The 20371-nt window shown below is 44.5% G+C and overlaps 1 pseudogene; it reads right to left on the bottom strand.

The window, feature by feature from the left end:
- Positions 1-17636, bottom strand: part of LOC136318324 (histone-lysine N-methyltransferase PRDM9-like) — a 54412-nt pseudogene extending 36776 nt beyond the window's left edge.
- Between the last annotated feature and the right edge of the window lie 2735 nt (positions 17637-20371).

Below are 20371 nucleotides of genomic sequence, written 5' to 3'. Positions count from 1 at the left end.
GCAACACCCCAGAGGGTGAGGCATCACTCCCTGGTGGGCATGCTGGGTGGATTCTGGTTGGGTGCATGCAGGAGTCTGTCTGTCTGCCTCTCCCTGCTTCTCACTTTGGAAAAAAAAACATGCAGCTAATTTCAGAACATGTGACACACCTGACAGATTACTTTTTGTTGGGAAACCCCAAAACCTATTAAACACAAGAAATAAGATATGGTGTCAACAGCTGTTCCTTGGAGTCTTCATGTTAACACTGAGGTGACTGTACTTTTAAGTTCTCTTCTGAAACTACCATGGGCACAGAGTGACAACAGAGTAGTAAACTTCAAACATATTGAAAAGGGACCACAAAGCAACAGAAAGCAACATCAAACAAGCTTCCAGGTTTGAAAGATTATAAAATATGTGTTTGGTTCTCAGGGCCATTAACCTAAAATTTAAGTTGAGAGAGGGACAGAGAAAAACAGACAGAAAGTGAGAGATAAGAAGCATCAATTCTTCATTGCAGCTCCTTAGTTGTTCATTGATTGCTTTTTCATATGTGCCTTGACTGGGGGGCTACATCAGAGCAAGTGACCCCTTGCTCAAGCCAGCGACCTTGGGCTTTAATCCAGTGACCTTTGGGCTCAAGCCAGCAAACATGGGGTCATGTCTATGATTCCACGCTCAAGCTGGTGACCCCACACTCAAGCTGCAGAGCCTGTGCTCAAGCTGGATGAGCCTGCACTTCAGCTTTAGAACCTGGGTTCTCTGCATTTTAGTATGATGCTCTATCCACTGCACCACTGCCTGGTCAGGCTAAAAATATTAATCAAAGAGATACATGAGCTTCTTTTGCTTTAAGGCATAAATGACATTTTTCTAAATAACCCTCCAAACACATCACAATTGGAAATATAAAATAACTTCAAATGAATGATGATTAAAATACTACATTTAAAAAAGCCTATGAGGCACTGGCAATGTAGCTCAGTGCATATGGCATTGTGCCAAACAGCAATGTGACAGGTGTGAGCCCCATTGTTGGCACCTAAAAGGAACAACCAAATGTTGTAAAGTAGCGCACCTTTATTCCGTGGGTTTATGTAGAGATGCCAAGGCAGGATACAGAAGAAGTATTAGGAGGAGATTTATTAATAAGCCGGCTGCATATGACTTACACGGATTATAGCTAACCCAAATCATGTGTGAGCAAAATAGCCCTGAAGCTAGTTATATAGACTTGATCACATATAGGTTGGGGGAAAAGGAGGGGGAGCATGACACAATAAGATTACAACATTTGTCTATAGGATCTGTAAAAACATTCCTACGTATTAAAACTTACAAGGTAACACAATAGTGATATTGTTTTACATATCAAAGACATCCACAAATCTTTTAGTGTCTACCTCCCATTCCTTTGTCTATAGGTATATATTACTCTCAGGACTCCAGGAAGAAAGGAAGAGTTAAAATCAGAGTAGGATATGTAAATATTGTCTCTTAGTAAAAGGGAAAAAAAGTTCTTCAGATACACTTTATTCTTTCAGAGAACTATAGTTAAACTAAATGACCCAGTCATCCTTGTAAGCCAGGATGCTCCCACATCCTTCTCCCTCCATTCTCTAAAGCAGTGGTCCCCAACCCTGGGCCACAGACCAGAACTGGTCCATAGTCCATTTGGTACCAGTCCACAGAGAAAGAATAAATAACATATTATTTCTGTTTTATTTATATTTAAGTCTGAACGATGTCTTATTTTTAAAAAATGAGCAGATTCCCTCTGTTACATCTGTCTAAGACTCACTCTTGATGCTTGTCTCAGTCATGTGATACATTTTTCCATCCCACCATAAAGGCCAGTCCGTGAAGATATTTTCTGACATTAAACAGGTCCGTGGTCCAAAAAAGGTGTGGATCACTGCTCTAAAGAAAAGAGGGGGCAAGAAGCCTGACTTTTTCTCTTTAAAATGGCATTGCCAATACTAAGTTTTACAGTTCTTTGGTATCTTATCACACAATGAGCACATTACTGAATGGAACTAAGTGGAGCAATCAGTACATGCTTCTTCTCTCTCTCTCTCTCTCATTAATGAGAAAAATTAAAATCCTAAGGAAAATTGAGTAATAAATCTGCAATGTGCTTACTATTAGTGACAAGTAAGTTGACTTTCTTTTTATCCTAGTTTCCCTTTTCCTAAAGCCTGATTAAAAGAGTCCTTAGTTTTTTCATATATTTGCCATATGTAGACCAACCAGCTAAAGGTTTGTGGTTGGAGTAAGGCATGCCGTTTTTCATTTTAGCAGCAGTGTGAGTTGTCAGGATCACGGTGTGTGGACCTGTCCAAAAAAAGATTAGGATCAGAGGTTTTAGGTGAGGTTTTTTTGGCCAAAAACAGCCTGCATGTAGAACAGACGGTACAGAAATTAAGAACAGGAAAGAAGGGAGAAGAAAAGCCTTCACGTAAGGAATTTCTCATGCCCTCCCCATCTGGTGGCAGAAATTGTCAAGATCTCTTAGGATATTGTAATCAAATGCCCCAATTTCAGGCCAGTGGAAGTCATTGTCTAGTCTGTACTGAGGCCATACTGTGTTACAGAAGAAGATTAATTTCTTTGGTTTGAGGTCTGAGAGACTGAGTTTGGTGAGGTTTTTTTTATGAAACATCCTAGAGAGGTCTGGTCAGAAGGCTTAGACTCTAAAGAGCCCATAGTGGAGACAGGTAAGCAAGAGGGGGCGTCTCCTCTTTTTGTCACTGTCCCAAGAGGAGAGAATCTCTGTGTGGGGGAGTCATCCTTGATAGAGGTCATCACCACCTGTCAGGGAGCTCCAAGGATGAGAAGTCAAACTAGGCACCCAGTCTTCCGTGCAGTCCACTGAGACTGAAAATCAAACCCCTCAAAATGTGAGGCATGTCAGAGAAAACCATCCGACCAGGAAGGGGTGTTTGAAGAGAGAAATTTAGAGGCCAACCAGGGAGGGGGAGGGAGAAAGACCTTACCTTTCTCTGGTCCAGTAGGGGTTCAGGACAGGGTTAGACTGCTGGCTGATCGACCTACAATTACATGTCCAAACAGAATCAGGGAGTAAGCCTGAGATGAGCTGCTGCTGCCCATTGCTTCTCTGGTTGTAAGTTTGGACGGCAAAGAGGGATCGTCCAGGCAGTTCGTACCCTGTCCCGGGTTTCGGCACCAGATGTAATAATGAGATCCACTCAATTACCAGCTGTGCATTCTTTATTAGAGGAGAAAGACCTGCTGGGGCACTTCTCCAAGAGAAGTGCACCAGTACAAGCTAGGGGGACAAATTATATGGGGTCAAGAAGAACTTTGAGCATGTGGGTGTTGAATCAAAAGTCCTGGTATGTCCAGAGACCCTCCTTGGGGTGGCTTGTCAGCCTTTTGGAATTCCTCTGTCTCAGGGGTGATAGTCCAGTAAGGGTGAGTTCTGACAGATAAGTGGAACATCAAGAGGGCAGTTTGGAATACACATAGCTATCACTACAGGCTATCAGTGTTTCAAATGAGCAAAACAGAAGATCTGTCTTACCTATGCAGTGGAGTTACAAATTAGTAAGTCACAAGTCTACTTTACCTACATCTAGTCCCATACCAGTACCAGTTCTAAAACGAAAAGCAAAAGCAAGTATTCAAAGGAAAGCTAGAACATAAAGCAAAAAAAGTTGCTTTGCTTACCTCCTTGATATCTCTGCTGAATTATCCAAATTGTCAAATTTGGGAACTGGAAGGCATCTACCATAGAACTGTCCAGACCCCACAGGAAGACCAGGAGCCCTGGAAAGTCCCAGGTGGCATGCCTCTCCATGAGATTCAAGTGGGGCCAGGCAGCTTCTCAGAGAGACCAGCCAATTGGGGGTGTCTCTATCCAGTGACACAAAATACCGGATCCAGACCCAGACAAGCCCCATATGTTTTGAAATATCACACTTCAGATTCTGAAAGGCACTGTACTTCATTTTATCGAGTTCATGTAGAGAAACACCCAGTCAAGATGAATTTTTAAGAGTTTTATTAGAGGAGGAGATTTATTAAATATGCTGGCCACATATGGCTGACACAGCGCATCAGGTCCAAATTGTGCAGTCCCAAAAATAGTTCAGGGACTGTTTATATACCCTTGATCACACACGGGCAGGAAAAAGCATGACATCATGACATAGGATGATAACATTTGTATAGGGGATTCACAGAAACAGTAAGACTTTCAAGATGCCTGACCAGATGGTGGCACAGTGGATACAGTGTCGCACTGGGATGCGAAGGACCCAGGTTTGAGACCCTGAGGTCGCCAGTTTGAGTGTGGGCTCATCTGGTTTGAGCAAAGCTAACCAGCTTGGACCCAAGGTCGCTTGCTCGAGCAAGGGTTTTCTCATTCTGCTGTAGCCCCACGGTCAAGGCACATATGAGAAAGCAATCAATGAACAACTAAGGAGTCACAATGAAAAACTAATGATTGATGCTTCTCATCTCTCTCCGTTCCTGTCTGTTCCTATCTATCCCTCTCTCTGACTCTCTCTCTGTCTCTGTTAAAAAAGAAGACTTTCAAGGTAACACAATCTAAGATATTTACAAATCTTTCAGGGTTTAACTTCCTTCACTAGCCTAGAGGTATTTTACCCTCAAGATTCCAGAAAGGGGGAAGATCTACAATCAATGCAAGGTGGTATGTAAATTCTGCCTCCTATTGAAAGAGCAAATTGGCCTGGGTGCTGAGGTTGTCTCTAGTTGCAATGGAGCAACACCTCAGATGAGCAGAGCATCACCCCCTAGTGGCCTTGTTGGGTGGATCCCAGTCAGTCGTATGTGGGAGTCAGTCTGCCTCCCCATTTCTCACTTCAGAAACATACAAACAAAAACAAACAACATAAAACAAACAAAAAATGGAATATGTTTCTAGGGAAAAGCCTCAAGGTTCCATTTAGTCTTATCTGATAGAAGGCTCCAGTATTTATAGGCTTGATGGCACATTAGAGGAATCCATTATGTCCTGAGAAGTCCATTGTCCCCTCTGCCCTCTGGCTCAGGTTTGGGAGGAGTTTCTTTAAGGCACTGCCATCCAGGTGAGAGGGGAAGGAAGAGGGAAAAGGTTACATTGTAGGAGAGGCACCATGGGAGTAAAAAATGGATGGAAAACACTGAGGTTCAGAATTCAGAGTGTTTATGGTCAAGAGAGGTTGTCCTTCTCAGCTGAAGAATAGAAACATGGTCCTAACAGAGATCTGGGCCTTGTGTTTGTCATTTTGTTCTGCCTTCCTGCTGAGAGAAACACAGTGGCCACGTTGTGGATTCATCACTCCACTTTTCATTCATTTTCCAAGTTTATCCATTCAATTGAGACAGAGAGAGAGAAGCATTCACTCATTGCTCCACTTAGTTGTTTCATTTAGTTAGGTGCTCATTGGTTGCTCCTTTTAGGTGCCGACAATGGGGCTCACACATTTTCCCTTGGCAATGGGAAAATGGTATCTGTACTTAGCTACATGGCCAGTGCCACATAGCGTTTTTTTATACTGTAGTATTTTAATTATCATTCAATTGAAGTTATTTTATATTTCCAATTGTGATGCATTTGGAGGGTTATTTAGAAAATGTCATTTATACCTTAAACCAGGGGTCGAGAACCTTTTTGGCTGACAAAGCCATGAACGCCACATATTTTAAAATGTAATTCTGTGAGAGCCATACAACAACCCATGTACATTACACAATATCCAATAAAAATTTGGTGTTGTCCTGGAGGGACAGCTGTGATTGGCTCCAGCCACCTGCAAACATGAACATAAGCAGGAGGAAATGAATGGATTATAATACATGAGAATGTTTTATATTTTTAACGTTATTACTTTTTTATTAAAGATTTGTCTGTGAGCCAGAAGCAGCCATCAAAAGAGCCACATCTGGCTCGTGAGCCATATGTTCCTGACCCATGCCTTAAACCATAAGGAGCTCGTAGGTCCCTCTTATTATAGTTTTTAGGTTTATGGCCATGAAAGCAAGACACACACTTTGTATTCTTTCAAACCATGAAGCTTGTTGAAGGTTGCTTTCTGTTGCTTTGTGGTCTCTGTAAATATGTTTGAAATGTGCTCTCTGTCACCTTGTGCACATGCCAGTTTCAGAAGAGAACTTAAGTACAATCACCTTAGTGTTAGACATCAAGACTGCAAGGAATAGCTTGTTGACCCTCTTTACCTTATTTCTTTTGTTTAATAGGTTTTGGGGTTTTCCAACAAAAAGTAATCTGTAAGATGTGTCACTTGTTCTCAAATTAGCTGCATGTTATCCATGTCACCTTTGTGAATATAAGATTCTGGTCTGACTTGTGGTGGTGCAGGGGATAGAGCATTGATTTGGAATGCTGAGGTTGCCAGTTTGAAACTCGAGGCTTGCTGGGTCAAAGCACATGTTAGAGGCAACTCCTCAGAGGTGATGCTTCCTGCTCCTTCCCCCTTTCTATCTCTTCTGTCTTTTCTCTAAAATCAATCAATAATTTTTTTAAAAAAATCTTAGATTCTGTTATTCAGTTTTTGAAGTGTTCTATACACCCAGTGTAACCTCATTGTCTGGTATTCTTGGGAATATCAGTTCCCCTTGAGCCTTTATTATACATTGAATATCCCTTGTTCATCTTATTATTTTACTTGATTATTAGTCCAGCTGCTAGAATTTTCAAAGTATAAGGACATATTTTTATTTCATTCCCCACAGTGTTCGAAGAGTCAGGCATGTGACATGAATGGCTGGGAAATTAAATCCTGGAGAGTCCTGCAGCTGAGATCATGGACATGTATCAAGCTAAGGGTAAGCTTTATTTCTGTTCCCTCTGTCAGTTACTTGGTTTATTTTTATAGGGTTTGGTAGAATGTGGTATGGCTGCTAGTGATGTTTCTCTATTCTACATTTACATTGGTAGTGAAATATATTTTGAAGCTCGCTGCTTGGACTTAGGGAGTCATGAGATGTCCTTTATGGAGTCCTGGCTGTGTTTGCATTGTATCAGGTTCAGCTCCTGCATCAGTCATTTAGCAAGTGAGGTCTGTTGTTTGGCTCCATGTCTGAAGTTCAGTTATGGGGTCTTGTTTACAGACCAGGAGCCTGTCTCCAGGGTTTGTTGTTGAATCTGTATTCTGCTGTGCACCTGGGGTCCCATTGCATTTAACCTCATATCCGAGTTCCAGTGTGGGGCCCATGAGCAGCTCCAGTTCTAGGACATGATGTATGGACTCTGGTGTTTAAGGTACCATGTCAGTCTCTGGCATGGGTGTGTCCTAGTCTTGGTTGGGTCTGTAGACCAGTGTTAGGTGTTTGGTGCCAAGTCCCCTTTTTGGTTTGGGGGTTGGTCCAGTGCTCAGTTTAAGTCATCTAGGGTCCATGGGGCCCTGATTCTGTCTAAGGACTCTGGTGTCTGTTCAGTAATGATTGTTGTGTTCATGTTGGCAGGAAGGTAGATATGGATGGGAAAGAGAGCAAAGCGAATGGGAGATTCTATTCTATAAAACTCGCAATACCTGCTCCAGGAAAAAGTCTCAAGGTTCCATTTAGTCAAATCTGATAGAAGGCTCCAATATTCGTAGGCTTGATGACACAGTAGAAAAATCCATTGTGTTCTGAGAGGTCCATCATCCCCTTAGCCCTCTGGTTCAGGTTTGGGAGGAGTTTTCTCTAAGGCACTGCCAGTCATGTGTTTTGGAGAAGTGAGAAGGAAATGGCTCCATTTGTAGTAGAGGCACCATGGAAGGCAGTAATGGGCGGAAAACACTGTGAGGTGCAGAATTAGATTGTCGATGGTAAAAAAGGTAATCTTTTCTAGGTGAAAAATAGAAACATGGTCCGAAGAGATATCTGGATTTTTTACTTTGTTTTTCTTTTCTTATTTTCTGCCTTTCTGTTGAGGAAAATGCACTAGGCATGTTGCAGGTCTTTCTCAGCTTTTTCCATTTGATTTTTACATTTTTTACATTGATTTGAGAGAGAGAGGGAAGCATAAAATCATTTTTTTTCAATTAGTTGTTCCATTTAGTTGTGTACTCCTTGGTCACTCCTCTTAGGTGCTGAGACCTGTGACAAAATCCACAACCTTGGCACACAGGAGGACACTCCATGCACTGAGCCATCTGGTCAGGGAACCATAGGTTTTTTAAAATTATTATTATCTTTCAGTTGATGAAATTATTTTAGAATTCTAATTGCAATTTATGTTACAGGTTATTTAAAATTGTATTTTATAATTGTAAGTATAAGGACTTCCTGGCTTATTTGTTACTAATGTTTTTTTTTTTCCAGAGACAGAGAGTGAATCAGAGAGAGGGATAGACAGGGACAAACAGACAGGAACAGAGAGAGATGAGAAGCATCAATCATTAGTTTTTCATTGTGCGTTGCAACACCTTAGTTGTTCATTGATTGCTTTCTCATATGTGTCTTGACCACGGGCCTTCAGCAGACCAAGTAGCCCCTTGTTGGAGCCAGTGACCTTGGGTTCAAGCTGGTGGGCTTTAGCTCAAACCAGATGAGCCCGTGCTCAAGCTGGCGACCTCGGGGTCTCGAACCTGGGTCCTCTGCATCCCAGTCCGACGCTCTTTCCACTGCGCCACTGCCTGGTCAGGCGTTACTAATGATTTCAAGGTTAAGTGTCATGAGAGGAAGAAACATGGGTTATGTAATTTCAATCTTTTGAAGTTTGTTGTCACTTCCTTTATAGTGCAGTATGGACCCTTTTCAATGTGTCTCTGCTGTTAGGTCAGGGTGCATCTTGAGAACAACACATCAGTGGTGGTCAGGAGGAACAGGGGTGGGTACAGTGCATTATATGTCAGTTGTTGGATGGCAGGAATCAAAAGGAGGACAAAAACGCTCAGATAGCTTGATGAAGGAAGTAGCATTTATTTAGCCTGGCAGAGCAGTGTGACTGCAAAAGAGGCAACCAAACATGTACTCCCCGAAGTTAGATTTCTTACATCTTATATACCTTTTACAGAATAGAGGTTTTAATGCAAGGGGCTCGTGATCCCTTTGTCTAGAGGTATACGTCACTCCCATGACTCCAGGATGGGAGGGTGATTTTAGGTAGATTCAGAGGATGTGTTGGAATTTTTTCAATTAAGATATGTAAACACTGTTTCTTAAAAGCTTTTGAGAAATGAAAAAGGGAAGTGGTTTTCAGATAAGTTTTATCTTCTTTGCTTTGTGTAGCAAGTGGCCCCAGTTCACCCTTTCAGAGAACTATAGGAAGTAGTTAATCTATAACTGCCTGACTCAGTTACCCCTGTAGGCTCCCTTCTCTTGCATTCTTCTTGTTTCTTCCTTCTCAGGGAAGAGGGGGCATGCCCCTCCCTCCTTAGTTATATTTTCTATCTCTGTATTTTCTTTTTTTGTGTTACTATATTGGTTCTGAAAGATTATTTTCTATCCCTAAATGAGAGTTGGATGAAACCCAGGGTTATGCCCTCACCAGGTAGCTCAGTTAGTTAGAGCATCATTCTGATACACCAAGGTTGTAGGCTTGATCCTCAGTCAGGGGACCTCTAAGAATTAAACAGTGAATGCATGCGAACATTGGTGCTGTCATATTTGGAGTTTAGCAGTTCTAATAGGTGTGAGTGTTGTATTATTGTAGTCTTATTGTGTCATTTCCTAATGATACATCAGGCAGAGCTTATTTTTACAAGGGTAGGTGCTTGGTCTCATCAACATAAGAAACATGAAAACTGGGAGATTTTAGGATCTCATTTGAGCCAAAATGACTCTAAATGTTTGGGATGAAGATCTCTATTCCTACAGATTGACAGTGTAGCAATTTATATTTTATTTATTTTTTAAAATTTATTTTAGGCCAGCCTGACCTGTGGTGGCACACTGGGTAAAGCATTGACCTGGAATGCTGAGGTTGCTGGTTCAAAACCCCGGGCTTGCCTGGTCAAGGCACATATGGGAGTTGATGCTTCCTGCTTCTCCCTCTGTTCTCTCTATATCTTTTCTCTCTCTAATAAAAATGAATAAAAATAAATAAAAAATAAAAGGACTCTCCTTAAAAAAAATTATTTTAGGGCCCTGGCCGGTTGGCTCAGCGGTAGAGCATTGGCCTGGCGTGCGAGGGAGCCGGGTTTGATTCCCGGCCAGGGCACACAGGAGAGCGCCCATTTGCTTCTCCACCCCCCCTCCTTCCTCTCTGTCTCTCTCTTCCCCTCCCGCAGCCAAGGCTCCATTGGAGAAAAGATGGCCCGGGCGCTGAGGATGCCTCCTTGGCCTCTGCCCCAGGCGCTAGAGTGGCTCTGGTCGTGGCAGAGCGACGCCCTGGATGGGCAGAGCGTCACCCCTGGTGGGTGCACTGGGTGGATCCCGGTCGGGTGCATGCAGGAGTCTGTCTGACTGTCTCTCCCCGTTTCCAGCTTCAGAAAAAAAAATACAAAAAAAAGTTATTTTAGGCCAGTGGCCGGTTGGCTCAGTGGTAGAGTGTCGGCCTGATGTGCTGGAGTCCTGGGTTTGATTCCCAGCCAGGGCATACAGGAGAAGCGCCAATCTGCTTTCCCACCCTTCCCCTCTTATTCCTCTCTGTCCCTCTCTTCCCCTCCAGCAGCCAAGGCTCCACTGGAGCAAAGTTGGCCGGGGCACTGAGGATGGCTCCATGGCCTATGTCTCAGGTGCTAGAATGGCTCTGGTTGCAATAGAGCAGTGCCCCATATGGGTGGAGCATCACCCCCTTGTGGGCATGCCGGGTGGATCCTGGACGGGCACATGTGAAAGTCTGTCTGACTGCCTCCCCGTTTCCAACATCAGAAAAATACAAAAAAAATTCTTTTAGACAGTATAGAGAGGGAGGGAGGGAGAAGGTGGGAGTAGAAAGCATCAACTTTTATATGTGCCTTGATCAGGCAACTCTAGTCTTTTTTAATTTAATTCATTTTAGATAATGCAGAGAGAGAAGCAATTTTTTCCTTTTTTTTTTGCAAGAGAGACAGAGAGAGGGACAGATAGGGAAAGACATGAAGGGAGAAAGATGAGAAGCATCAATTCTTGGTTAGGGAACCTTAGTTGTTTATGTGCCTTGACCAGGAGGCTACAGCACAGTGAATGACCTCTTGCTTAATCCAGCAACTTTAGGCTCAAGCCAGTGATCCTGGGGTCATGTCTATGATTCCAACTGAAGCCTCCAACCCCACACTCAATCAAGCTGGTGAGCCTGTGCTCAAGCTGGCAACCTTGTGGTTTTTAACCTGGGTCTTCTGAATTCCAGTTTAGGGCTCTATGCACTGCACCACTGCCTGGTCAGGCACCATTCTCATTTTATAGATTAAAATACAGAAAAATGGAAGTTGAGAATCTTGCCTTAGGTCGCACAGCTGGTGAGGGCAGAGCTGAGATTCAAAGCAACTACTGAATGATCTGGAGTCCAGGTAGTATGCACCATGAGATGCTCACCCTGTAGAGGCCAGTGAAGAGAGAGTGAGGGAGACCAGGTGCCTAGACTGAGCCAGGTACATAGACATGCACATGCACATGTTCTTCCCTGGTTTGCACCACTGAGACACAGAGGTCAGAGGAAAGTCATGACAGGAGCCAAGAGAAGCCCAGGGAGGAGGGTTGTGAGCCTACTAGGAGAAAAGGCTCCACTTCCTGGGAGTCAAGGAAATTCCTTTCCTGGTGAGTCTGTCTCAAATCTCTCCCTGGGCAGTAAGCTAAGTAGATTGACTTCAGACTTCCACATTTCCAGTTGCTGAGTTTCTATGCATGACAGTGTGAGTTCTCTGTGGCTCTCCTGGAACTCTGGTTCCAGTGAAAGGGGAAATGAGGTATGTGAGCTTCAAAGTTTTATGAAGATAAGATTTATTGGAACAGGAGGCCAAGATACCATGGAGGAGATTGGTGTTGACATTCCCATAGCACTTAAGGAACTGTTTGTCCTAGCTCATCTCTTGTTATGAAAGTGAAGAATTTGTTTAACCAGTTACTTCTGTATTAATTACACTCTTGGGAGGGAAATGGTCAATAGACTCCTTCTGAAGTCTCTTCAGAGGTGGGATATGACCCATGTAAAAGCTATGGCTGTGGAGATGCAATTTTATGCTAATAACTCACTACACTCTTTGCAAACATAAGGCTTCTCCCCTGAGTGTTTTCTCTGGTGTCTGAGAAGACTTGACTTCTGTGCAAAACCTCGCTCACACACCCTGCAAACATAGGGTTTCTCCCCTGAGTGTGTCCTCTGGTGTATGAGGAGATGTGACTTCCGTGCAAAGCCTTGTTCACACTCCCTGCAAACATAGGGTTTCTCCCCTGAATGTGTCCTCTGGTGCATGAGGAGATGTGACTTCCGTGCAAAGCCTTGTTCACACTCCCTGCAAACATAGGTGTTCTCCCCTGAATATGTCCTCTGGTGTTTGAGGAGGTTTGACTTCCATTTAAAGCCTCGCTCACATGCACTGCAAAAATAGGGCTTCTCCCCTGAGTGTGTTCTCTGGTGTATGAGGAGATGGGACTTCCATTTAAAGCCTCGCTCACACTCCCTGCAAACATAGGTTTTCTCCCCTGAGTGTGTCCTCTGTTGTATGAGGAGATGGGACTTCCATTTAAAGCCTCGCTCACATGCACTGCAAACATAGGGCTTCTCCCCTGAGTGTGTTCTCTGGTGTATGAGGAGATCTTCCTTCTGTGCAAAACCTCGCTCACACTCCCTGCAAATATAGGGCTTTTCCCATGAGTGTGTCCCAGGTACTCACACTCCCTGCAAATATAGGGCACTTCCCCTGGTGTCTGAGGAGATGGGACTTCTGTGTAAAGCCTCGCTCACATACCCTGCAAACATAGTGTTTCTCCCATGATTGTGTACTCTGCTGTATGAGGAGATCTGTCTTCTGTGCAAAGCCTTGTTCACACTCCCTACTAATATAGGGCTTCTCACCTGAGTGTGTCCTCTGGTGTTTGAGGAGGTTTGACTTCCATGTAAAGCCTCGCTCACACTCACTGCAAACATAGGGCTTCTCCTCTGAGTGTGCCCTGTGTTGTCTGAGAATATGTGACTTATCTTCAAAGCCTTGCCCACACTCTCCATACTTGACAGCTACAATTCTTGACATTCCTACTCCCATAGATACTTTGCCTGTGTCCACTGAATTTACTTCCTGGCCTGTGCTGGGCACTTCCTGTATCATTCTCTCTTGCTCACTAGAGCTTTCCCATGTGTCCTTTACAAGGTTTGAAAAAGGCCCTTGAAATCCTCCTCTGCCTGGTCCTTTTAAGCAAAAGGCTGGACTTTTCTTTGACCTCTTGACCTTCAGCTTTGTCATCCCCGTTGTGTGTATCAGTATGTTGCTGCTGCTGACTTGGATCCTCTGGGCAGGAATCCTCTGATTGGAGCTGTTTTCTTGTAGATGTTCCTGGGAGAATCTGAGGGGAGTGATTGCATCCCACATGTTGAGTGAGGAATTTCTGACTGGAGAAGACCAGAGAGCAGGAAGGACACGGGTGTATCTCTGGCTGTGGTTCTGCTGAAAGAGAAAATTTTGGTCAGGGTAGAGGTTGATAAGGCTGCATGATTCCTATGTTTTGTCTGATGTTAAGATGTCTCAAAAAAATTTATAGTTAAATATTTGTAATATCAATTGTTTCACTGTGTTTGCAATTACTCTTCCATAAAAAGATGGGTTATATGATCTGCTTAGGTAATGAATACCTTCATCTGAACTGGAATATAGGAAGGGCTAAAATAATGTTCATTAGATCAATTAAAGTGTAATTCAGACCCTCAAAGTTTTTTTCTAGTGCCTAAATTTTGTCTATCATAGAGATTTATATTTTGAGGACATATGCTATATTTTATCCCCTTTTTTCCTCTAAAGATCTCTTGCTTTGAAAGAGGACTGCATGGTGAAAAAAGAGGAGCAGAGGATTGAGGGAGACCACTGAAGGAGGCATGATGAGAAGGAAAGATGTATGGGCCTGAGAGGGATGAGTGTTCTCGTGACTCCCAGAAACTTCTTGGCCTTACCTCATCCAGTTGGCTCAGGATTCATCTTTCCCATTCACATGCATATAGCAGTTTCTCCCTTTGGTGATCTGCATTTCAGGAAGAAAAAATAAAGGTTTTTTTGGTTGAGGAAGTAATAGAGAAATTATTTTACCCTACTGTCAACAAAGCTCTTTCAGCTTGCATGCATTGCCACTTGTGACCACATGATACTTTCCTTACTCATCACATCTGAGTTGACCTGTCCACTCAGGGCTGGGAGGAGGCATTCTTTGTGTCTATACCACTTTGCTTTCACTTTACCTGTGATCCTCAACAGGAGCTCTATGGTCTGCAGAGTCCATTCAGTACCCAGAGCTAACCATATTGTCTCCATCCATGTCCTAGCATGTAGAAGGGCAGGTCCCACCAAGCTATGGGAGGGATGTGGGAAGCCACAAGACAGGGGAAGAGGTAAATACTTCTCACCTGCCAGGGGTATCTGTTGTTGCCTGCCTCTTCATCTTCTGTGATCTGGCCCTTATAAGGGCCAAAGTGCAGACCCACTGGCAGAGCAGATGTCTTGTTCCACACTCCAAGACCAGATTCAGGGATGCCTGATGGTCCAATTCTCAACCCAGGGGACAGAGTGAGGGCTGAATGGTTTGAATGCCCCTTATCCACTGCACTGTCTTTTACAAATGTAGGGGGCCCATGCATGTCACAACTGTCAATGAAGAAGTTCTGACACTTCTCACAATCTGGGGGTGAGAGCAACAGGGATTAGGGAAGGTGTAGTGCATGCTTCTGGACATACAGACCTTCAGAAAGAGCCCAGGAACTCACATCATTGAACCCAATTCTGTAGTGCAAGTCCCTAGGGGAATGGAATGCTCTTGTCTGCCTCCCCATTCTCTCTTTCTCACTCCAAGGGGCAAATGACCACATGCAATTATTGTATGAAGACATAACATGCTTTCTAAGGGTCACTTACAGAGGTAGTTATCATCCTGGGGCCTGCTGACCTCTTGGTACACATGGCCTTTTTTTTCTCATAGGTTATACATCTTTACTTCAGTCTCTGTTCTCCTGAGTTCTAAGTTGGAGAAGAGTGAGTTTGGTGGAGTTAGGAGTGTTAGTCCCTATTTTGTCAGAAAACACACAATTTCCTTCCATCAAATTATCACCTGTCCTTCTACATTCTCTGGTATTTTCTTTTGTCAACTATTGGCTCAGAGAGCCTCTATAATAGTAAGCCATTACACTGACTATAGATGGCCAATTCAATTTTTTTGTTTCTAGATCTTCCCATTGTGAGGTTTAATTTCCCAAAATTTAGTTATTCATAAAATATTTATTAGGGGCACAGTATCTGTAAGGCATAAGGAAAGGCAGGTATACAACACCAGCAGCATATGGTTGCTATTATCAGAGATGTATTTATTGGACAATGTGTGTTAGTTCTTTTACATTGAATTTAAGCCCTAGCCAGTATAGAGCATTGGCCCATTGTATATCCCAGGTTTGATTCTGGTCAGGGTACATAGGAAAAGTGACCATCTCTTTCTTCACCCCTTCCTCTTCCTCTTCTCTCTCTCTTCCTTTCCTGCAGTCAGTGGCTCAATTGGTTTGGGCATTGGCCCGGGGTGCTAAGGATGACTTGGTTAGCTAGAGCACATCATCCTGAGGTGCTAAAAACCAGCTCAGTACTCAAGAATTAGGGTTGCCGGTAGATCCTGGTAAGGGTGCATATGAGAGTCAGCCTCACTATCTCCCTCCTCTTATCTAAAAAATAAATAAATAAATACACAAATAAGTATATTGAATTGAATACTATCAAAGAATATATGCACGTATCTTCACCTTACACATTAGCATTCAAGAGCTCAGAGAATTTGTAAGATTTGCCCAAAGCTCCAGTGATAAATTCACTCTCAATTTAGTAGAGCTTAAATCCAGGCCTATCCAAAGTCCAACCAACATACCTAGGCCATACTTATTAGCCTTTCTAGAAAACTCAGAGGAACTGAAATCTACAAATGCTTTTCTCTTATCCAATTTTCATCTAAAGTGTTGTCCAGAGGGTCTTGCTTTTCCAGGATGGACTGTGATGCTGAGGACCCAAGTTTGAAACCCTTAGGCTGCTGGCTTCAGTGCGGGATAATCCTGCTTGAGTGCATGCTCACCAGCTTGAGCACAGGGTCGCCAGCTTGAGCGTGGGATCATAGGCATGATCCTATGATTGGCAGCTCATATCCAAGGTAGCTGGCTTGAGCAAGGGGTCACTTACTGTGTTGTAGCCTCCCAGTCAAGGCACATATGAAAAAGTAATTAATGAACAACTAAGGAGCTGCAATGAAGAATTGATGCTTCTCATCTCTCTCCCTTTTAGCCAGTCTATTCCTGTCTGTCCCTCCCTCTTTATCTCTCACTAAAATAAAAAAGAAAAAGAAAAAAAGCCGATCATGTCAAAAATATAATAAAGGTCACTTAAGTGGTCAGAAAATCCATTTCTTTAACATAAAACTTTCTCTTCTCTGTCTACCTGACCTGTGGTGGCACAGTGGATAAAGCAATGACCTGGAACACTGAGGTCACCAGTTTGTAACCCCAGGCTTGCCTGGTCAAGACACATATAAGAAGCAACTACTACAAGTTGATGCTTCCTGCTCTTGTCTGCCTCCCCATTCTCTCTTTCTCACTCTTCTCTCTAAAATCAATAAATTAAATTTTTTATTGACTTTAGAGAGAGGAGGGTAGAGTAAGAGAGAAACATTGATGTGTTGTTCCACTCATTTATTCATTTAGTGGTTGATTATTCTTTTTATTTTATTTTTTATTTTTTTAGCTAGAGAGACAGGAATGGAGAGGGATGGGAAGCATCAACTTATAGCTGCAGTACCTTAGTTGTTCGTTGATTGCATTCTCAGATGTGTCTTGACCAGGGACTCCAGCTCAGTCAGTGACCACTTGCTCATCAAACCAACAACCTTGGGCTCAAGCCAGCAATGTTGGGCTTCAAGCCAGTGACCATGGGGTCACATCTACAATCGCATGCTCTAGCCAGTGACCCCACACTCAAGCTGGTGAACCCATCCTCAAGCAACAACCTTGGGGTTTGGAACCTGGGTTCTCATCATCCTAGATTGATGCTCTATCCTCTGTGCTACCACCTGGTCAGGCTCAAATGGTTGATTCTTATATGGGCCCTGACTGGACATCAAACCCAGAACATTGGTGTACAGGGATGACTTTCTAACAAATTAAGCAACTTGGCCAGGGTTCCTTTCTGTCTTCTTGTTTCAGAGTAGCCTTGTCCAGTCTAATGATACAGTGACCACCTTGCCTGCTTTCCTTCTTATCCTTTCACCTTTACACATTTGGCTGTTCTTGCCCTTCCTTAATCATCAAATTCTGTGGACCACAGAAACCATTGGGTCAAGCTTGAGATCTCATCTGTGCTTCATCTGTGTTTCAATGCTATACTATGAAAGTGGAAGGACCTTACTGACCACACCCTCATAAAACCAGACGCACTGAAGAGATGGCTGACACAGGGCCTGATACAATGGTCCCTACCCTGGCTCATAACCCCAGCTGCCTTAATCACCACAATTAATCCTTTCCCATCTGCAATGTGGCCGGCGCTGCCCAGGGAGCTCTGTCCTGGAGCACTGCTCACTGGACAGACCTTCATCCTCCTCTTGTGATGAGAAGTGTTCTGAATGAATTATTTCTTATGTGCTTTTATACTTTTATACCAATCCTGCTCATTAACACATCTATAAACATGTGTAATTATTTACACATGGAAGCAGTGTAGCAAATCGCCCCTTACTTCACAATGCACTGTTTGCATCTCGCTTGTTTGCTAATCGCAAGCTCTGTCCCTCGTTATCTGTTTACAGGCTGGGGACCTGACCCTGGGTCCATTTCAAATGGACAGTGCGTGCCTGCAACCCCTCGCCTCACTGCCTCCGAGTCAATTCTTCATGTGAGTCCTCAGTGTCGTCCGCCAGGGGTCTGGTGGCCTGCCAGCGGTGAACCATGAAAGCGGGTCGATGGGCGCCGAGCCCTGGGGAGAAACAAAATCGTTGTCCTGAAAGTGAAGCGCTTGTAGGAGCAGCCCCAACACTTAACCGGCCGTCATGCAGCCCGCGATTCCCTCCCGCTGTCCCTCACCTTTGCGCAGCAGCACGCCCAGGTTGTTCTCCACGTTGGGGCAGGGCGCCTTCTCCCAGTCAACCATGGCGACCACCCATTCGGGAGCTGTAGGCGCAGATGTCCCTGAAGGCGCCGGGGGCCTGTGGGGATGGGGGGGAGGGGGAGAAACGTGGCCACGTGACCCCACGCAGCGGCTGGAAGGAACCGCCCCCCGCCCCGCTGGGTCTGGGCTCTACCCCACCTGCCGCCCTGGGCTCACCTGCAGCGCAGCCCATGCCCTCCCCGCCGCTCCCTCCGCGCCGCCCCACGGGATTCCATCTGCGTCCACCCTGCAGGCCAATCCCCGACGTGCCTGCCTGGGAGACACAGCTGAGGCTGACTGATTGGCCCACGGGGCGCACGTGGGACCAGCCCCAGGGATGCAAGGATGGGCCAGACTGGGGTCTCCAGCCAAGTCAGTGACTCCTTTGCTCAAGCCAGCAATTTGGGCTTTAAGCCAGCGACCTTTGGGCTCAGCCAGCGACTATGGGGTCATGTCTATGATCCAGCACTCAAGCCAGTGTATCCGTGCTCAAGCCGGATAAGATTATTACATTTTCTTGTTGTTCAAGCGCTCTCTTGAGTTCCTCTATTCTACTCTCAAGTTTATTGAACATCGTTATGACTGTTTGCTTGGAAGTCTTTATCTGTCCGATTAACCATTTCCATTTCACTAGGATATTTATCCGGAGTTTTTTCCTTGTTCCTTCATTTGGGGTATATTCTTCTGTCTCCACATTTTGTTTGACTGCCTGTTTTTGTTCCTTTGAGTTGAATGGAATAGTCATCTCGCCCAGTCTTGAAAAAGTTGTCTTTGTTACATTGTGTATTGAATAGTTTCAGCCTGCGGGTTGTAGTTGGGGGGAGGTAGGTGCATGCAGTGCCTGTCCTGTCACCTGGACTGAAGGAGTGGGTTCTGAATGGGCTGCCTGGGGTGTGTGAGCCTCCTTGTCCTTATAGTCTTGGCAGGGCTGCCTGGTGCAAAAGGGGCCGCGTGGTGTGTGCTCTGGGTGTTCTGTTTTCATTATCTGTTGTCAGAGCACAGTCTGCGCTGGGTTACCTGATTGATTTCTTGTATCTCACCCCCCCATTAGATCCACCCTTTGTCCTGGTGGGGTAGCCTGAGTGCACACACAGCCTTCATTTGTTCATTCTCCACTTTCTTGGGGCTTGGCAGCCCTGTACACATGCACAGCATTGCCCCCCTCACTCCACACTGGACCGCAAGGTTTTGCTTGCTTTGTGCTTTTTGGGAGTAGAGCTGCCGGACCAGTGCATGCAGCTGCGCCCCCCATTCTCTGCAGTTGTTCTGATCAGGGAGCCCTGTGTGCAGACCATAGACCATTTGCCAGCTCCATATTTATCCGGAGGAGTAATGCCTGTAGTAACCCACTATGGCTGCACTATTCTCTGGGTCAAATAGTCCTGCAGCTGGTACTGGCGTTTTTTACTAGCTCTGCACTCTCTCTAGGTGGGGGGCCCCACATTCACATGCAGATCAGTGGGTGAAGTGTTGCCACTTCCCCATACCTACCTGCTGGGTCGATATCTGGGAAGAGGAGCTCTCTTTATACAAGCTAAGCTGCCCTCATGATTCTATTGTATTTAGCTCCAGGAGGGGTGGCTGGTGGTTTGCTGCAGTGCCCTGCGGGTGGCCATAGAGGCTGAATGGAGCTACTGTCTTGTATCCACATGCCCAGGATGTGTAAACAGTGGTGCTCACTGGTCTCTTTGGTCCTGAGCTGTTCCTTCACCTCCTGCTGAGCTCTCATGTTTCCTCAGCTTTCTCTATGCTTCTCTCTCTCTCTCTCTAGCTTGTTGTGCAGAAGCTGTTTAATTTTTTTCAGTTGTCTTTCAGGAGTAATTTTTCTAAGCAAAGGGATACATTGGATGGGTTTTGGGAGGCTGCAAGTCCAGCATCCACATGTGCCATTATGTTGGACCTACTGGAGAGTTCTCAAATAAAGTCTGATATTGGCTGCAGCAGCAGGCTTCTGCTCTGATACGTTCTTATTCCCCATATTCAAATTTCTATACAATTTTTGAGACATTGGTTTTTTCTCTGACTTCAATTAGTTGTTGGGTCCTGTAGGAGTAATTATTTTCACCTTGTTTAGTTTTATTCTCCTGTGAGGATGGGCATGATAACTGCCAAGCTTCTTACTTGTAGGACCAGAAACCAGGAGTCTTGCTTTAGTAGCATTTTATCTCTTGGCTTTGTGTTTCCTA

The sequence above is a fragment of the Saccopteryx bilineata genome, unplaced genomic scaffold, assembly GCF_036850765.1.
Source record: "Saccopteryx bilineata isolate mSacBil1 unplaced genomic scaffold, mSacBil1_pri_phased_curated manual_scaffold_35, whole genome shotgun sequence".
Lineage (NCBI taxonomy): Eukaryota > Metazoa > Chordata > Mammalia > Chiroptera > Emballonuridae > Saccopteryx > Saccopteryx bilineata.
Note: the sequence above shows the minus strand (reverse complement) of the source record. Positions and strands in the feature narration are given on the sequence as shown.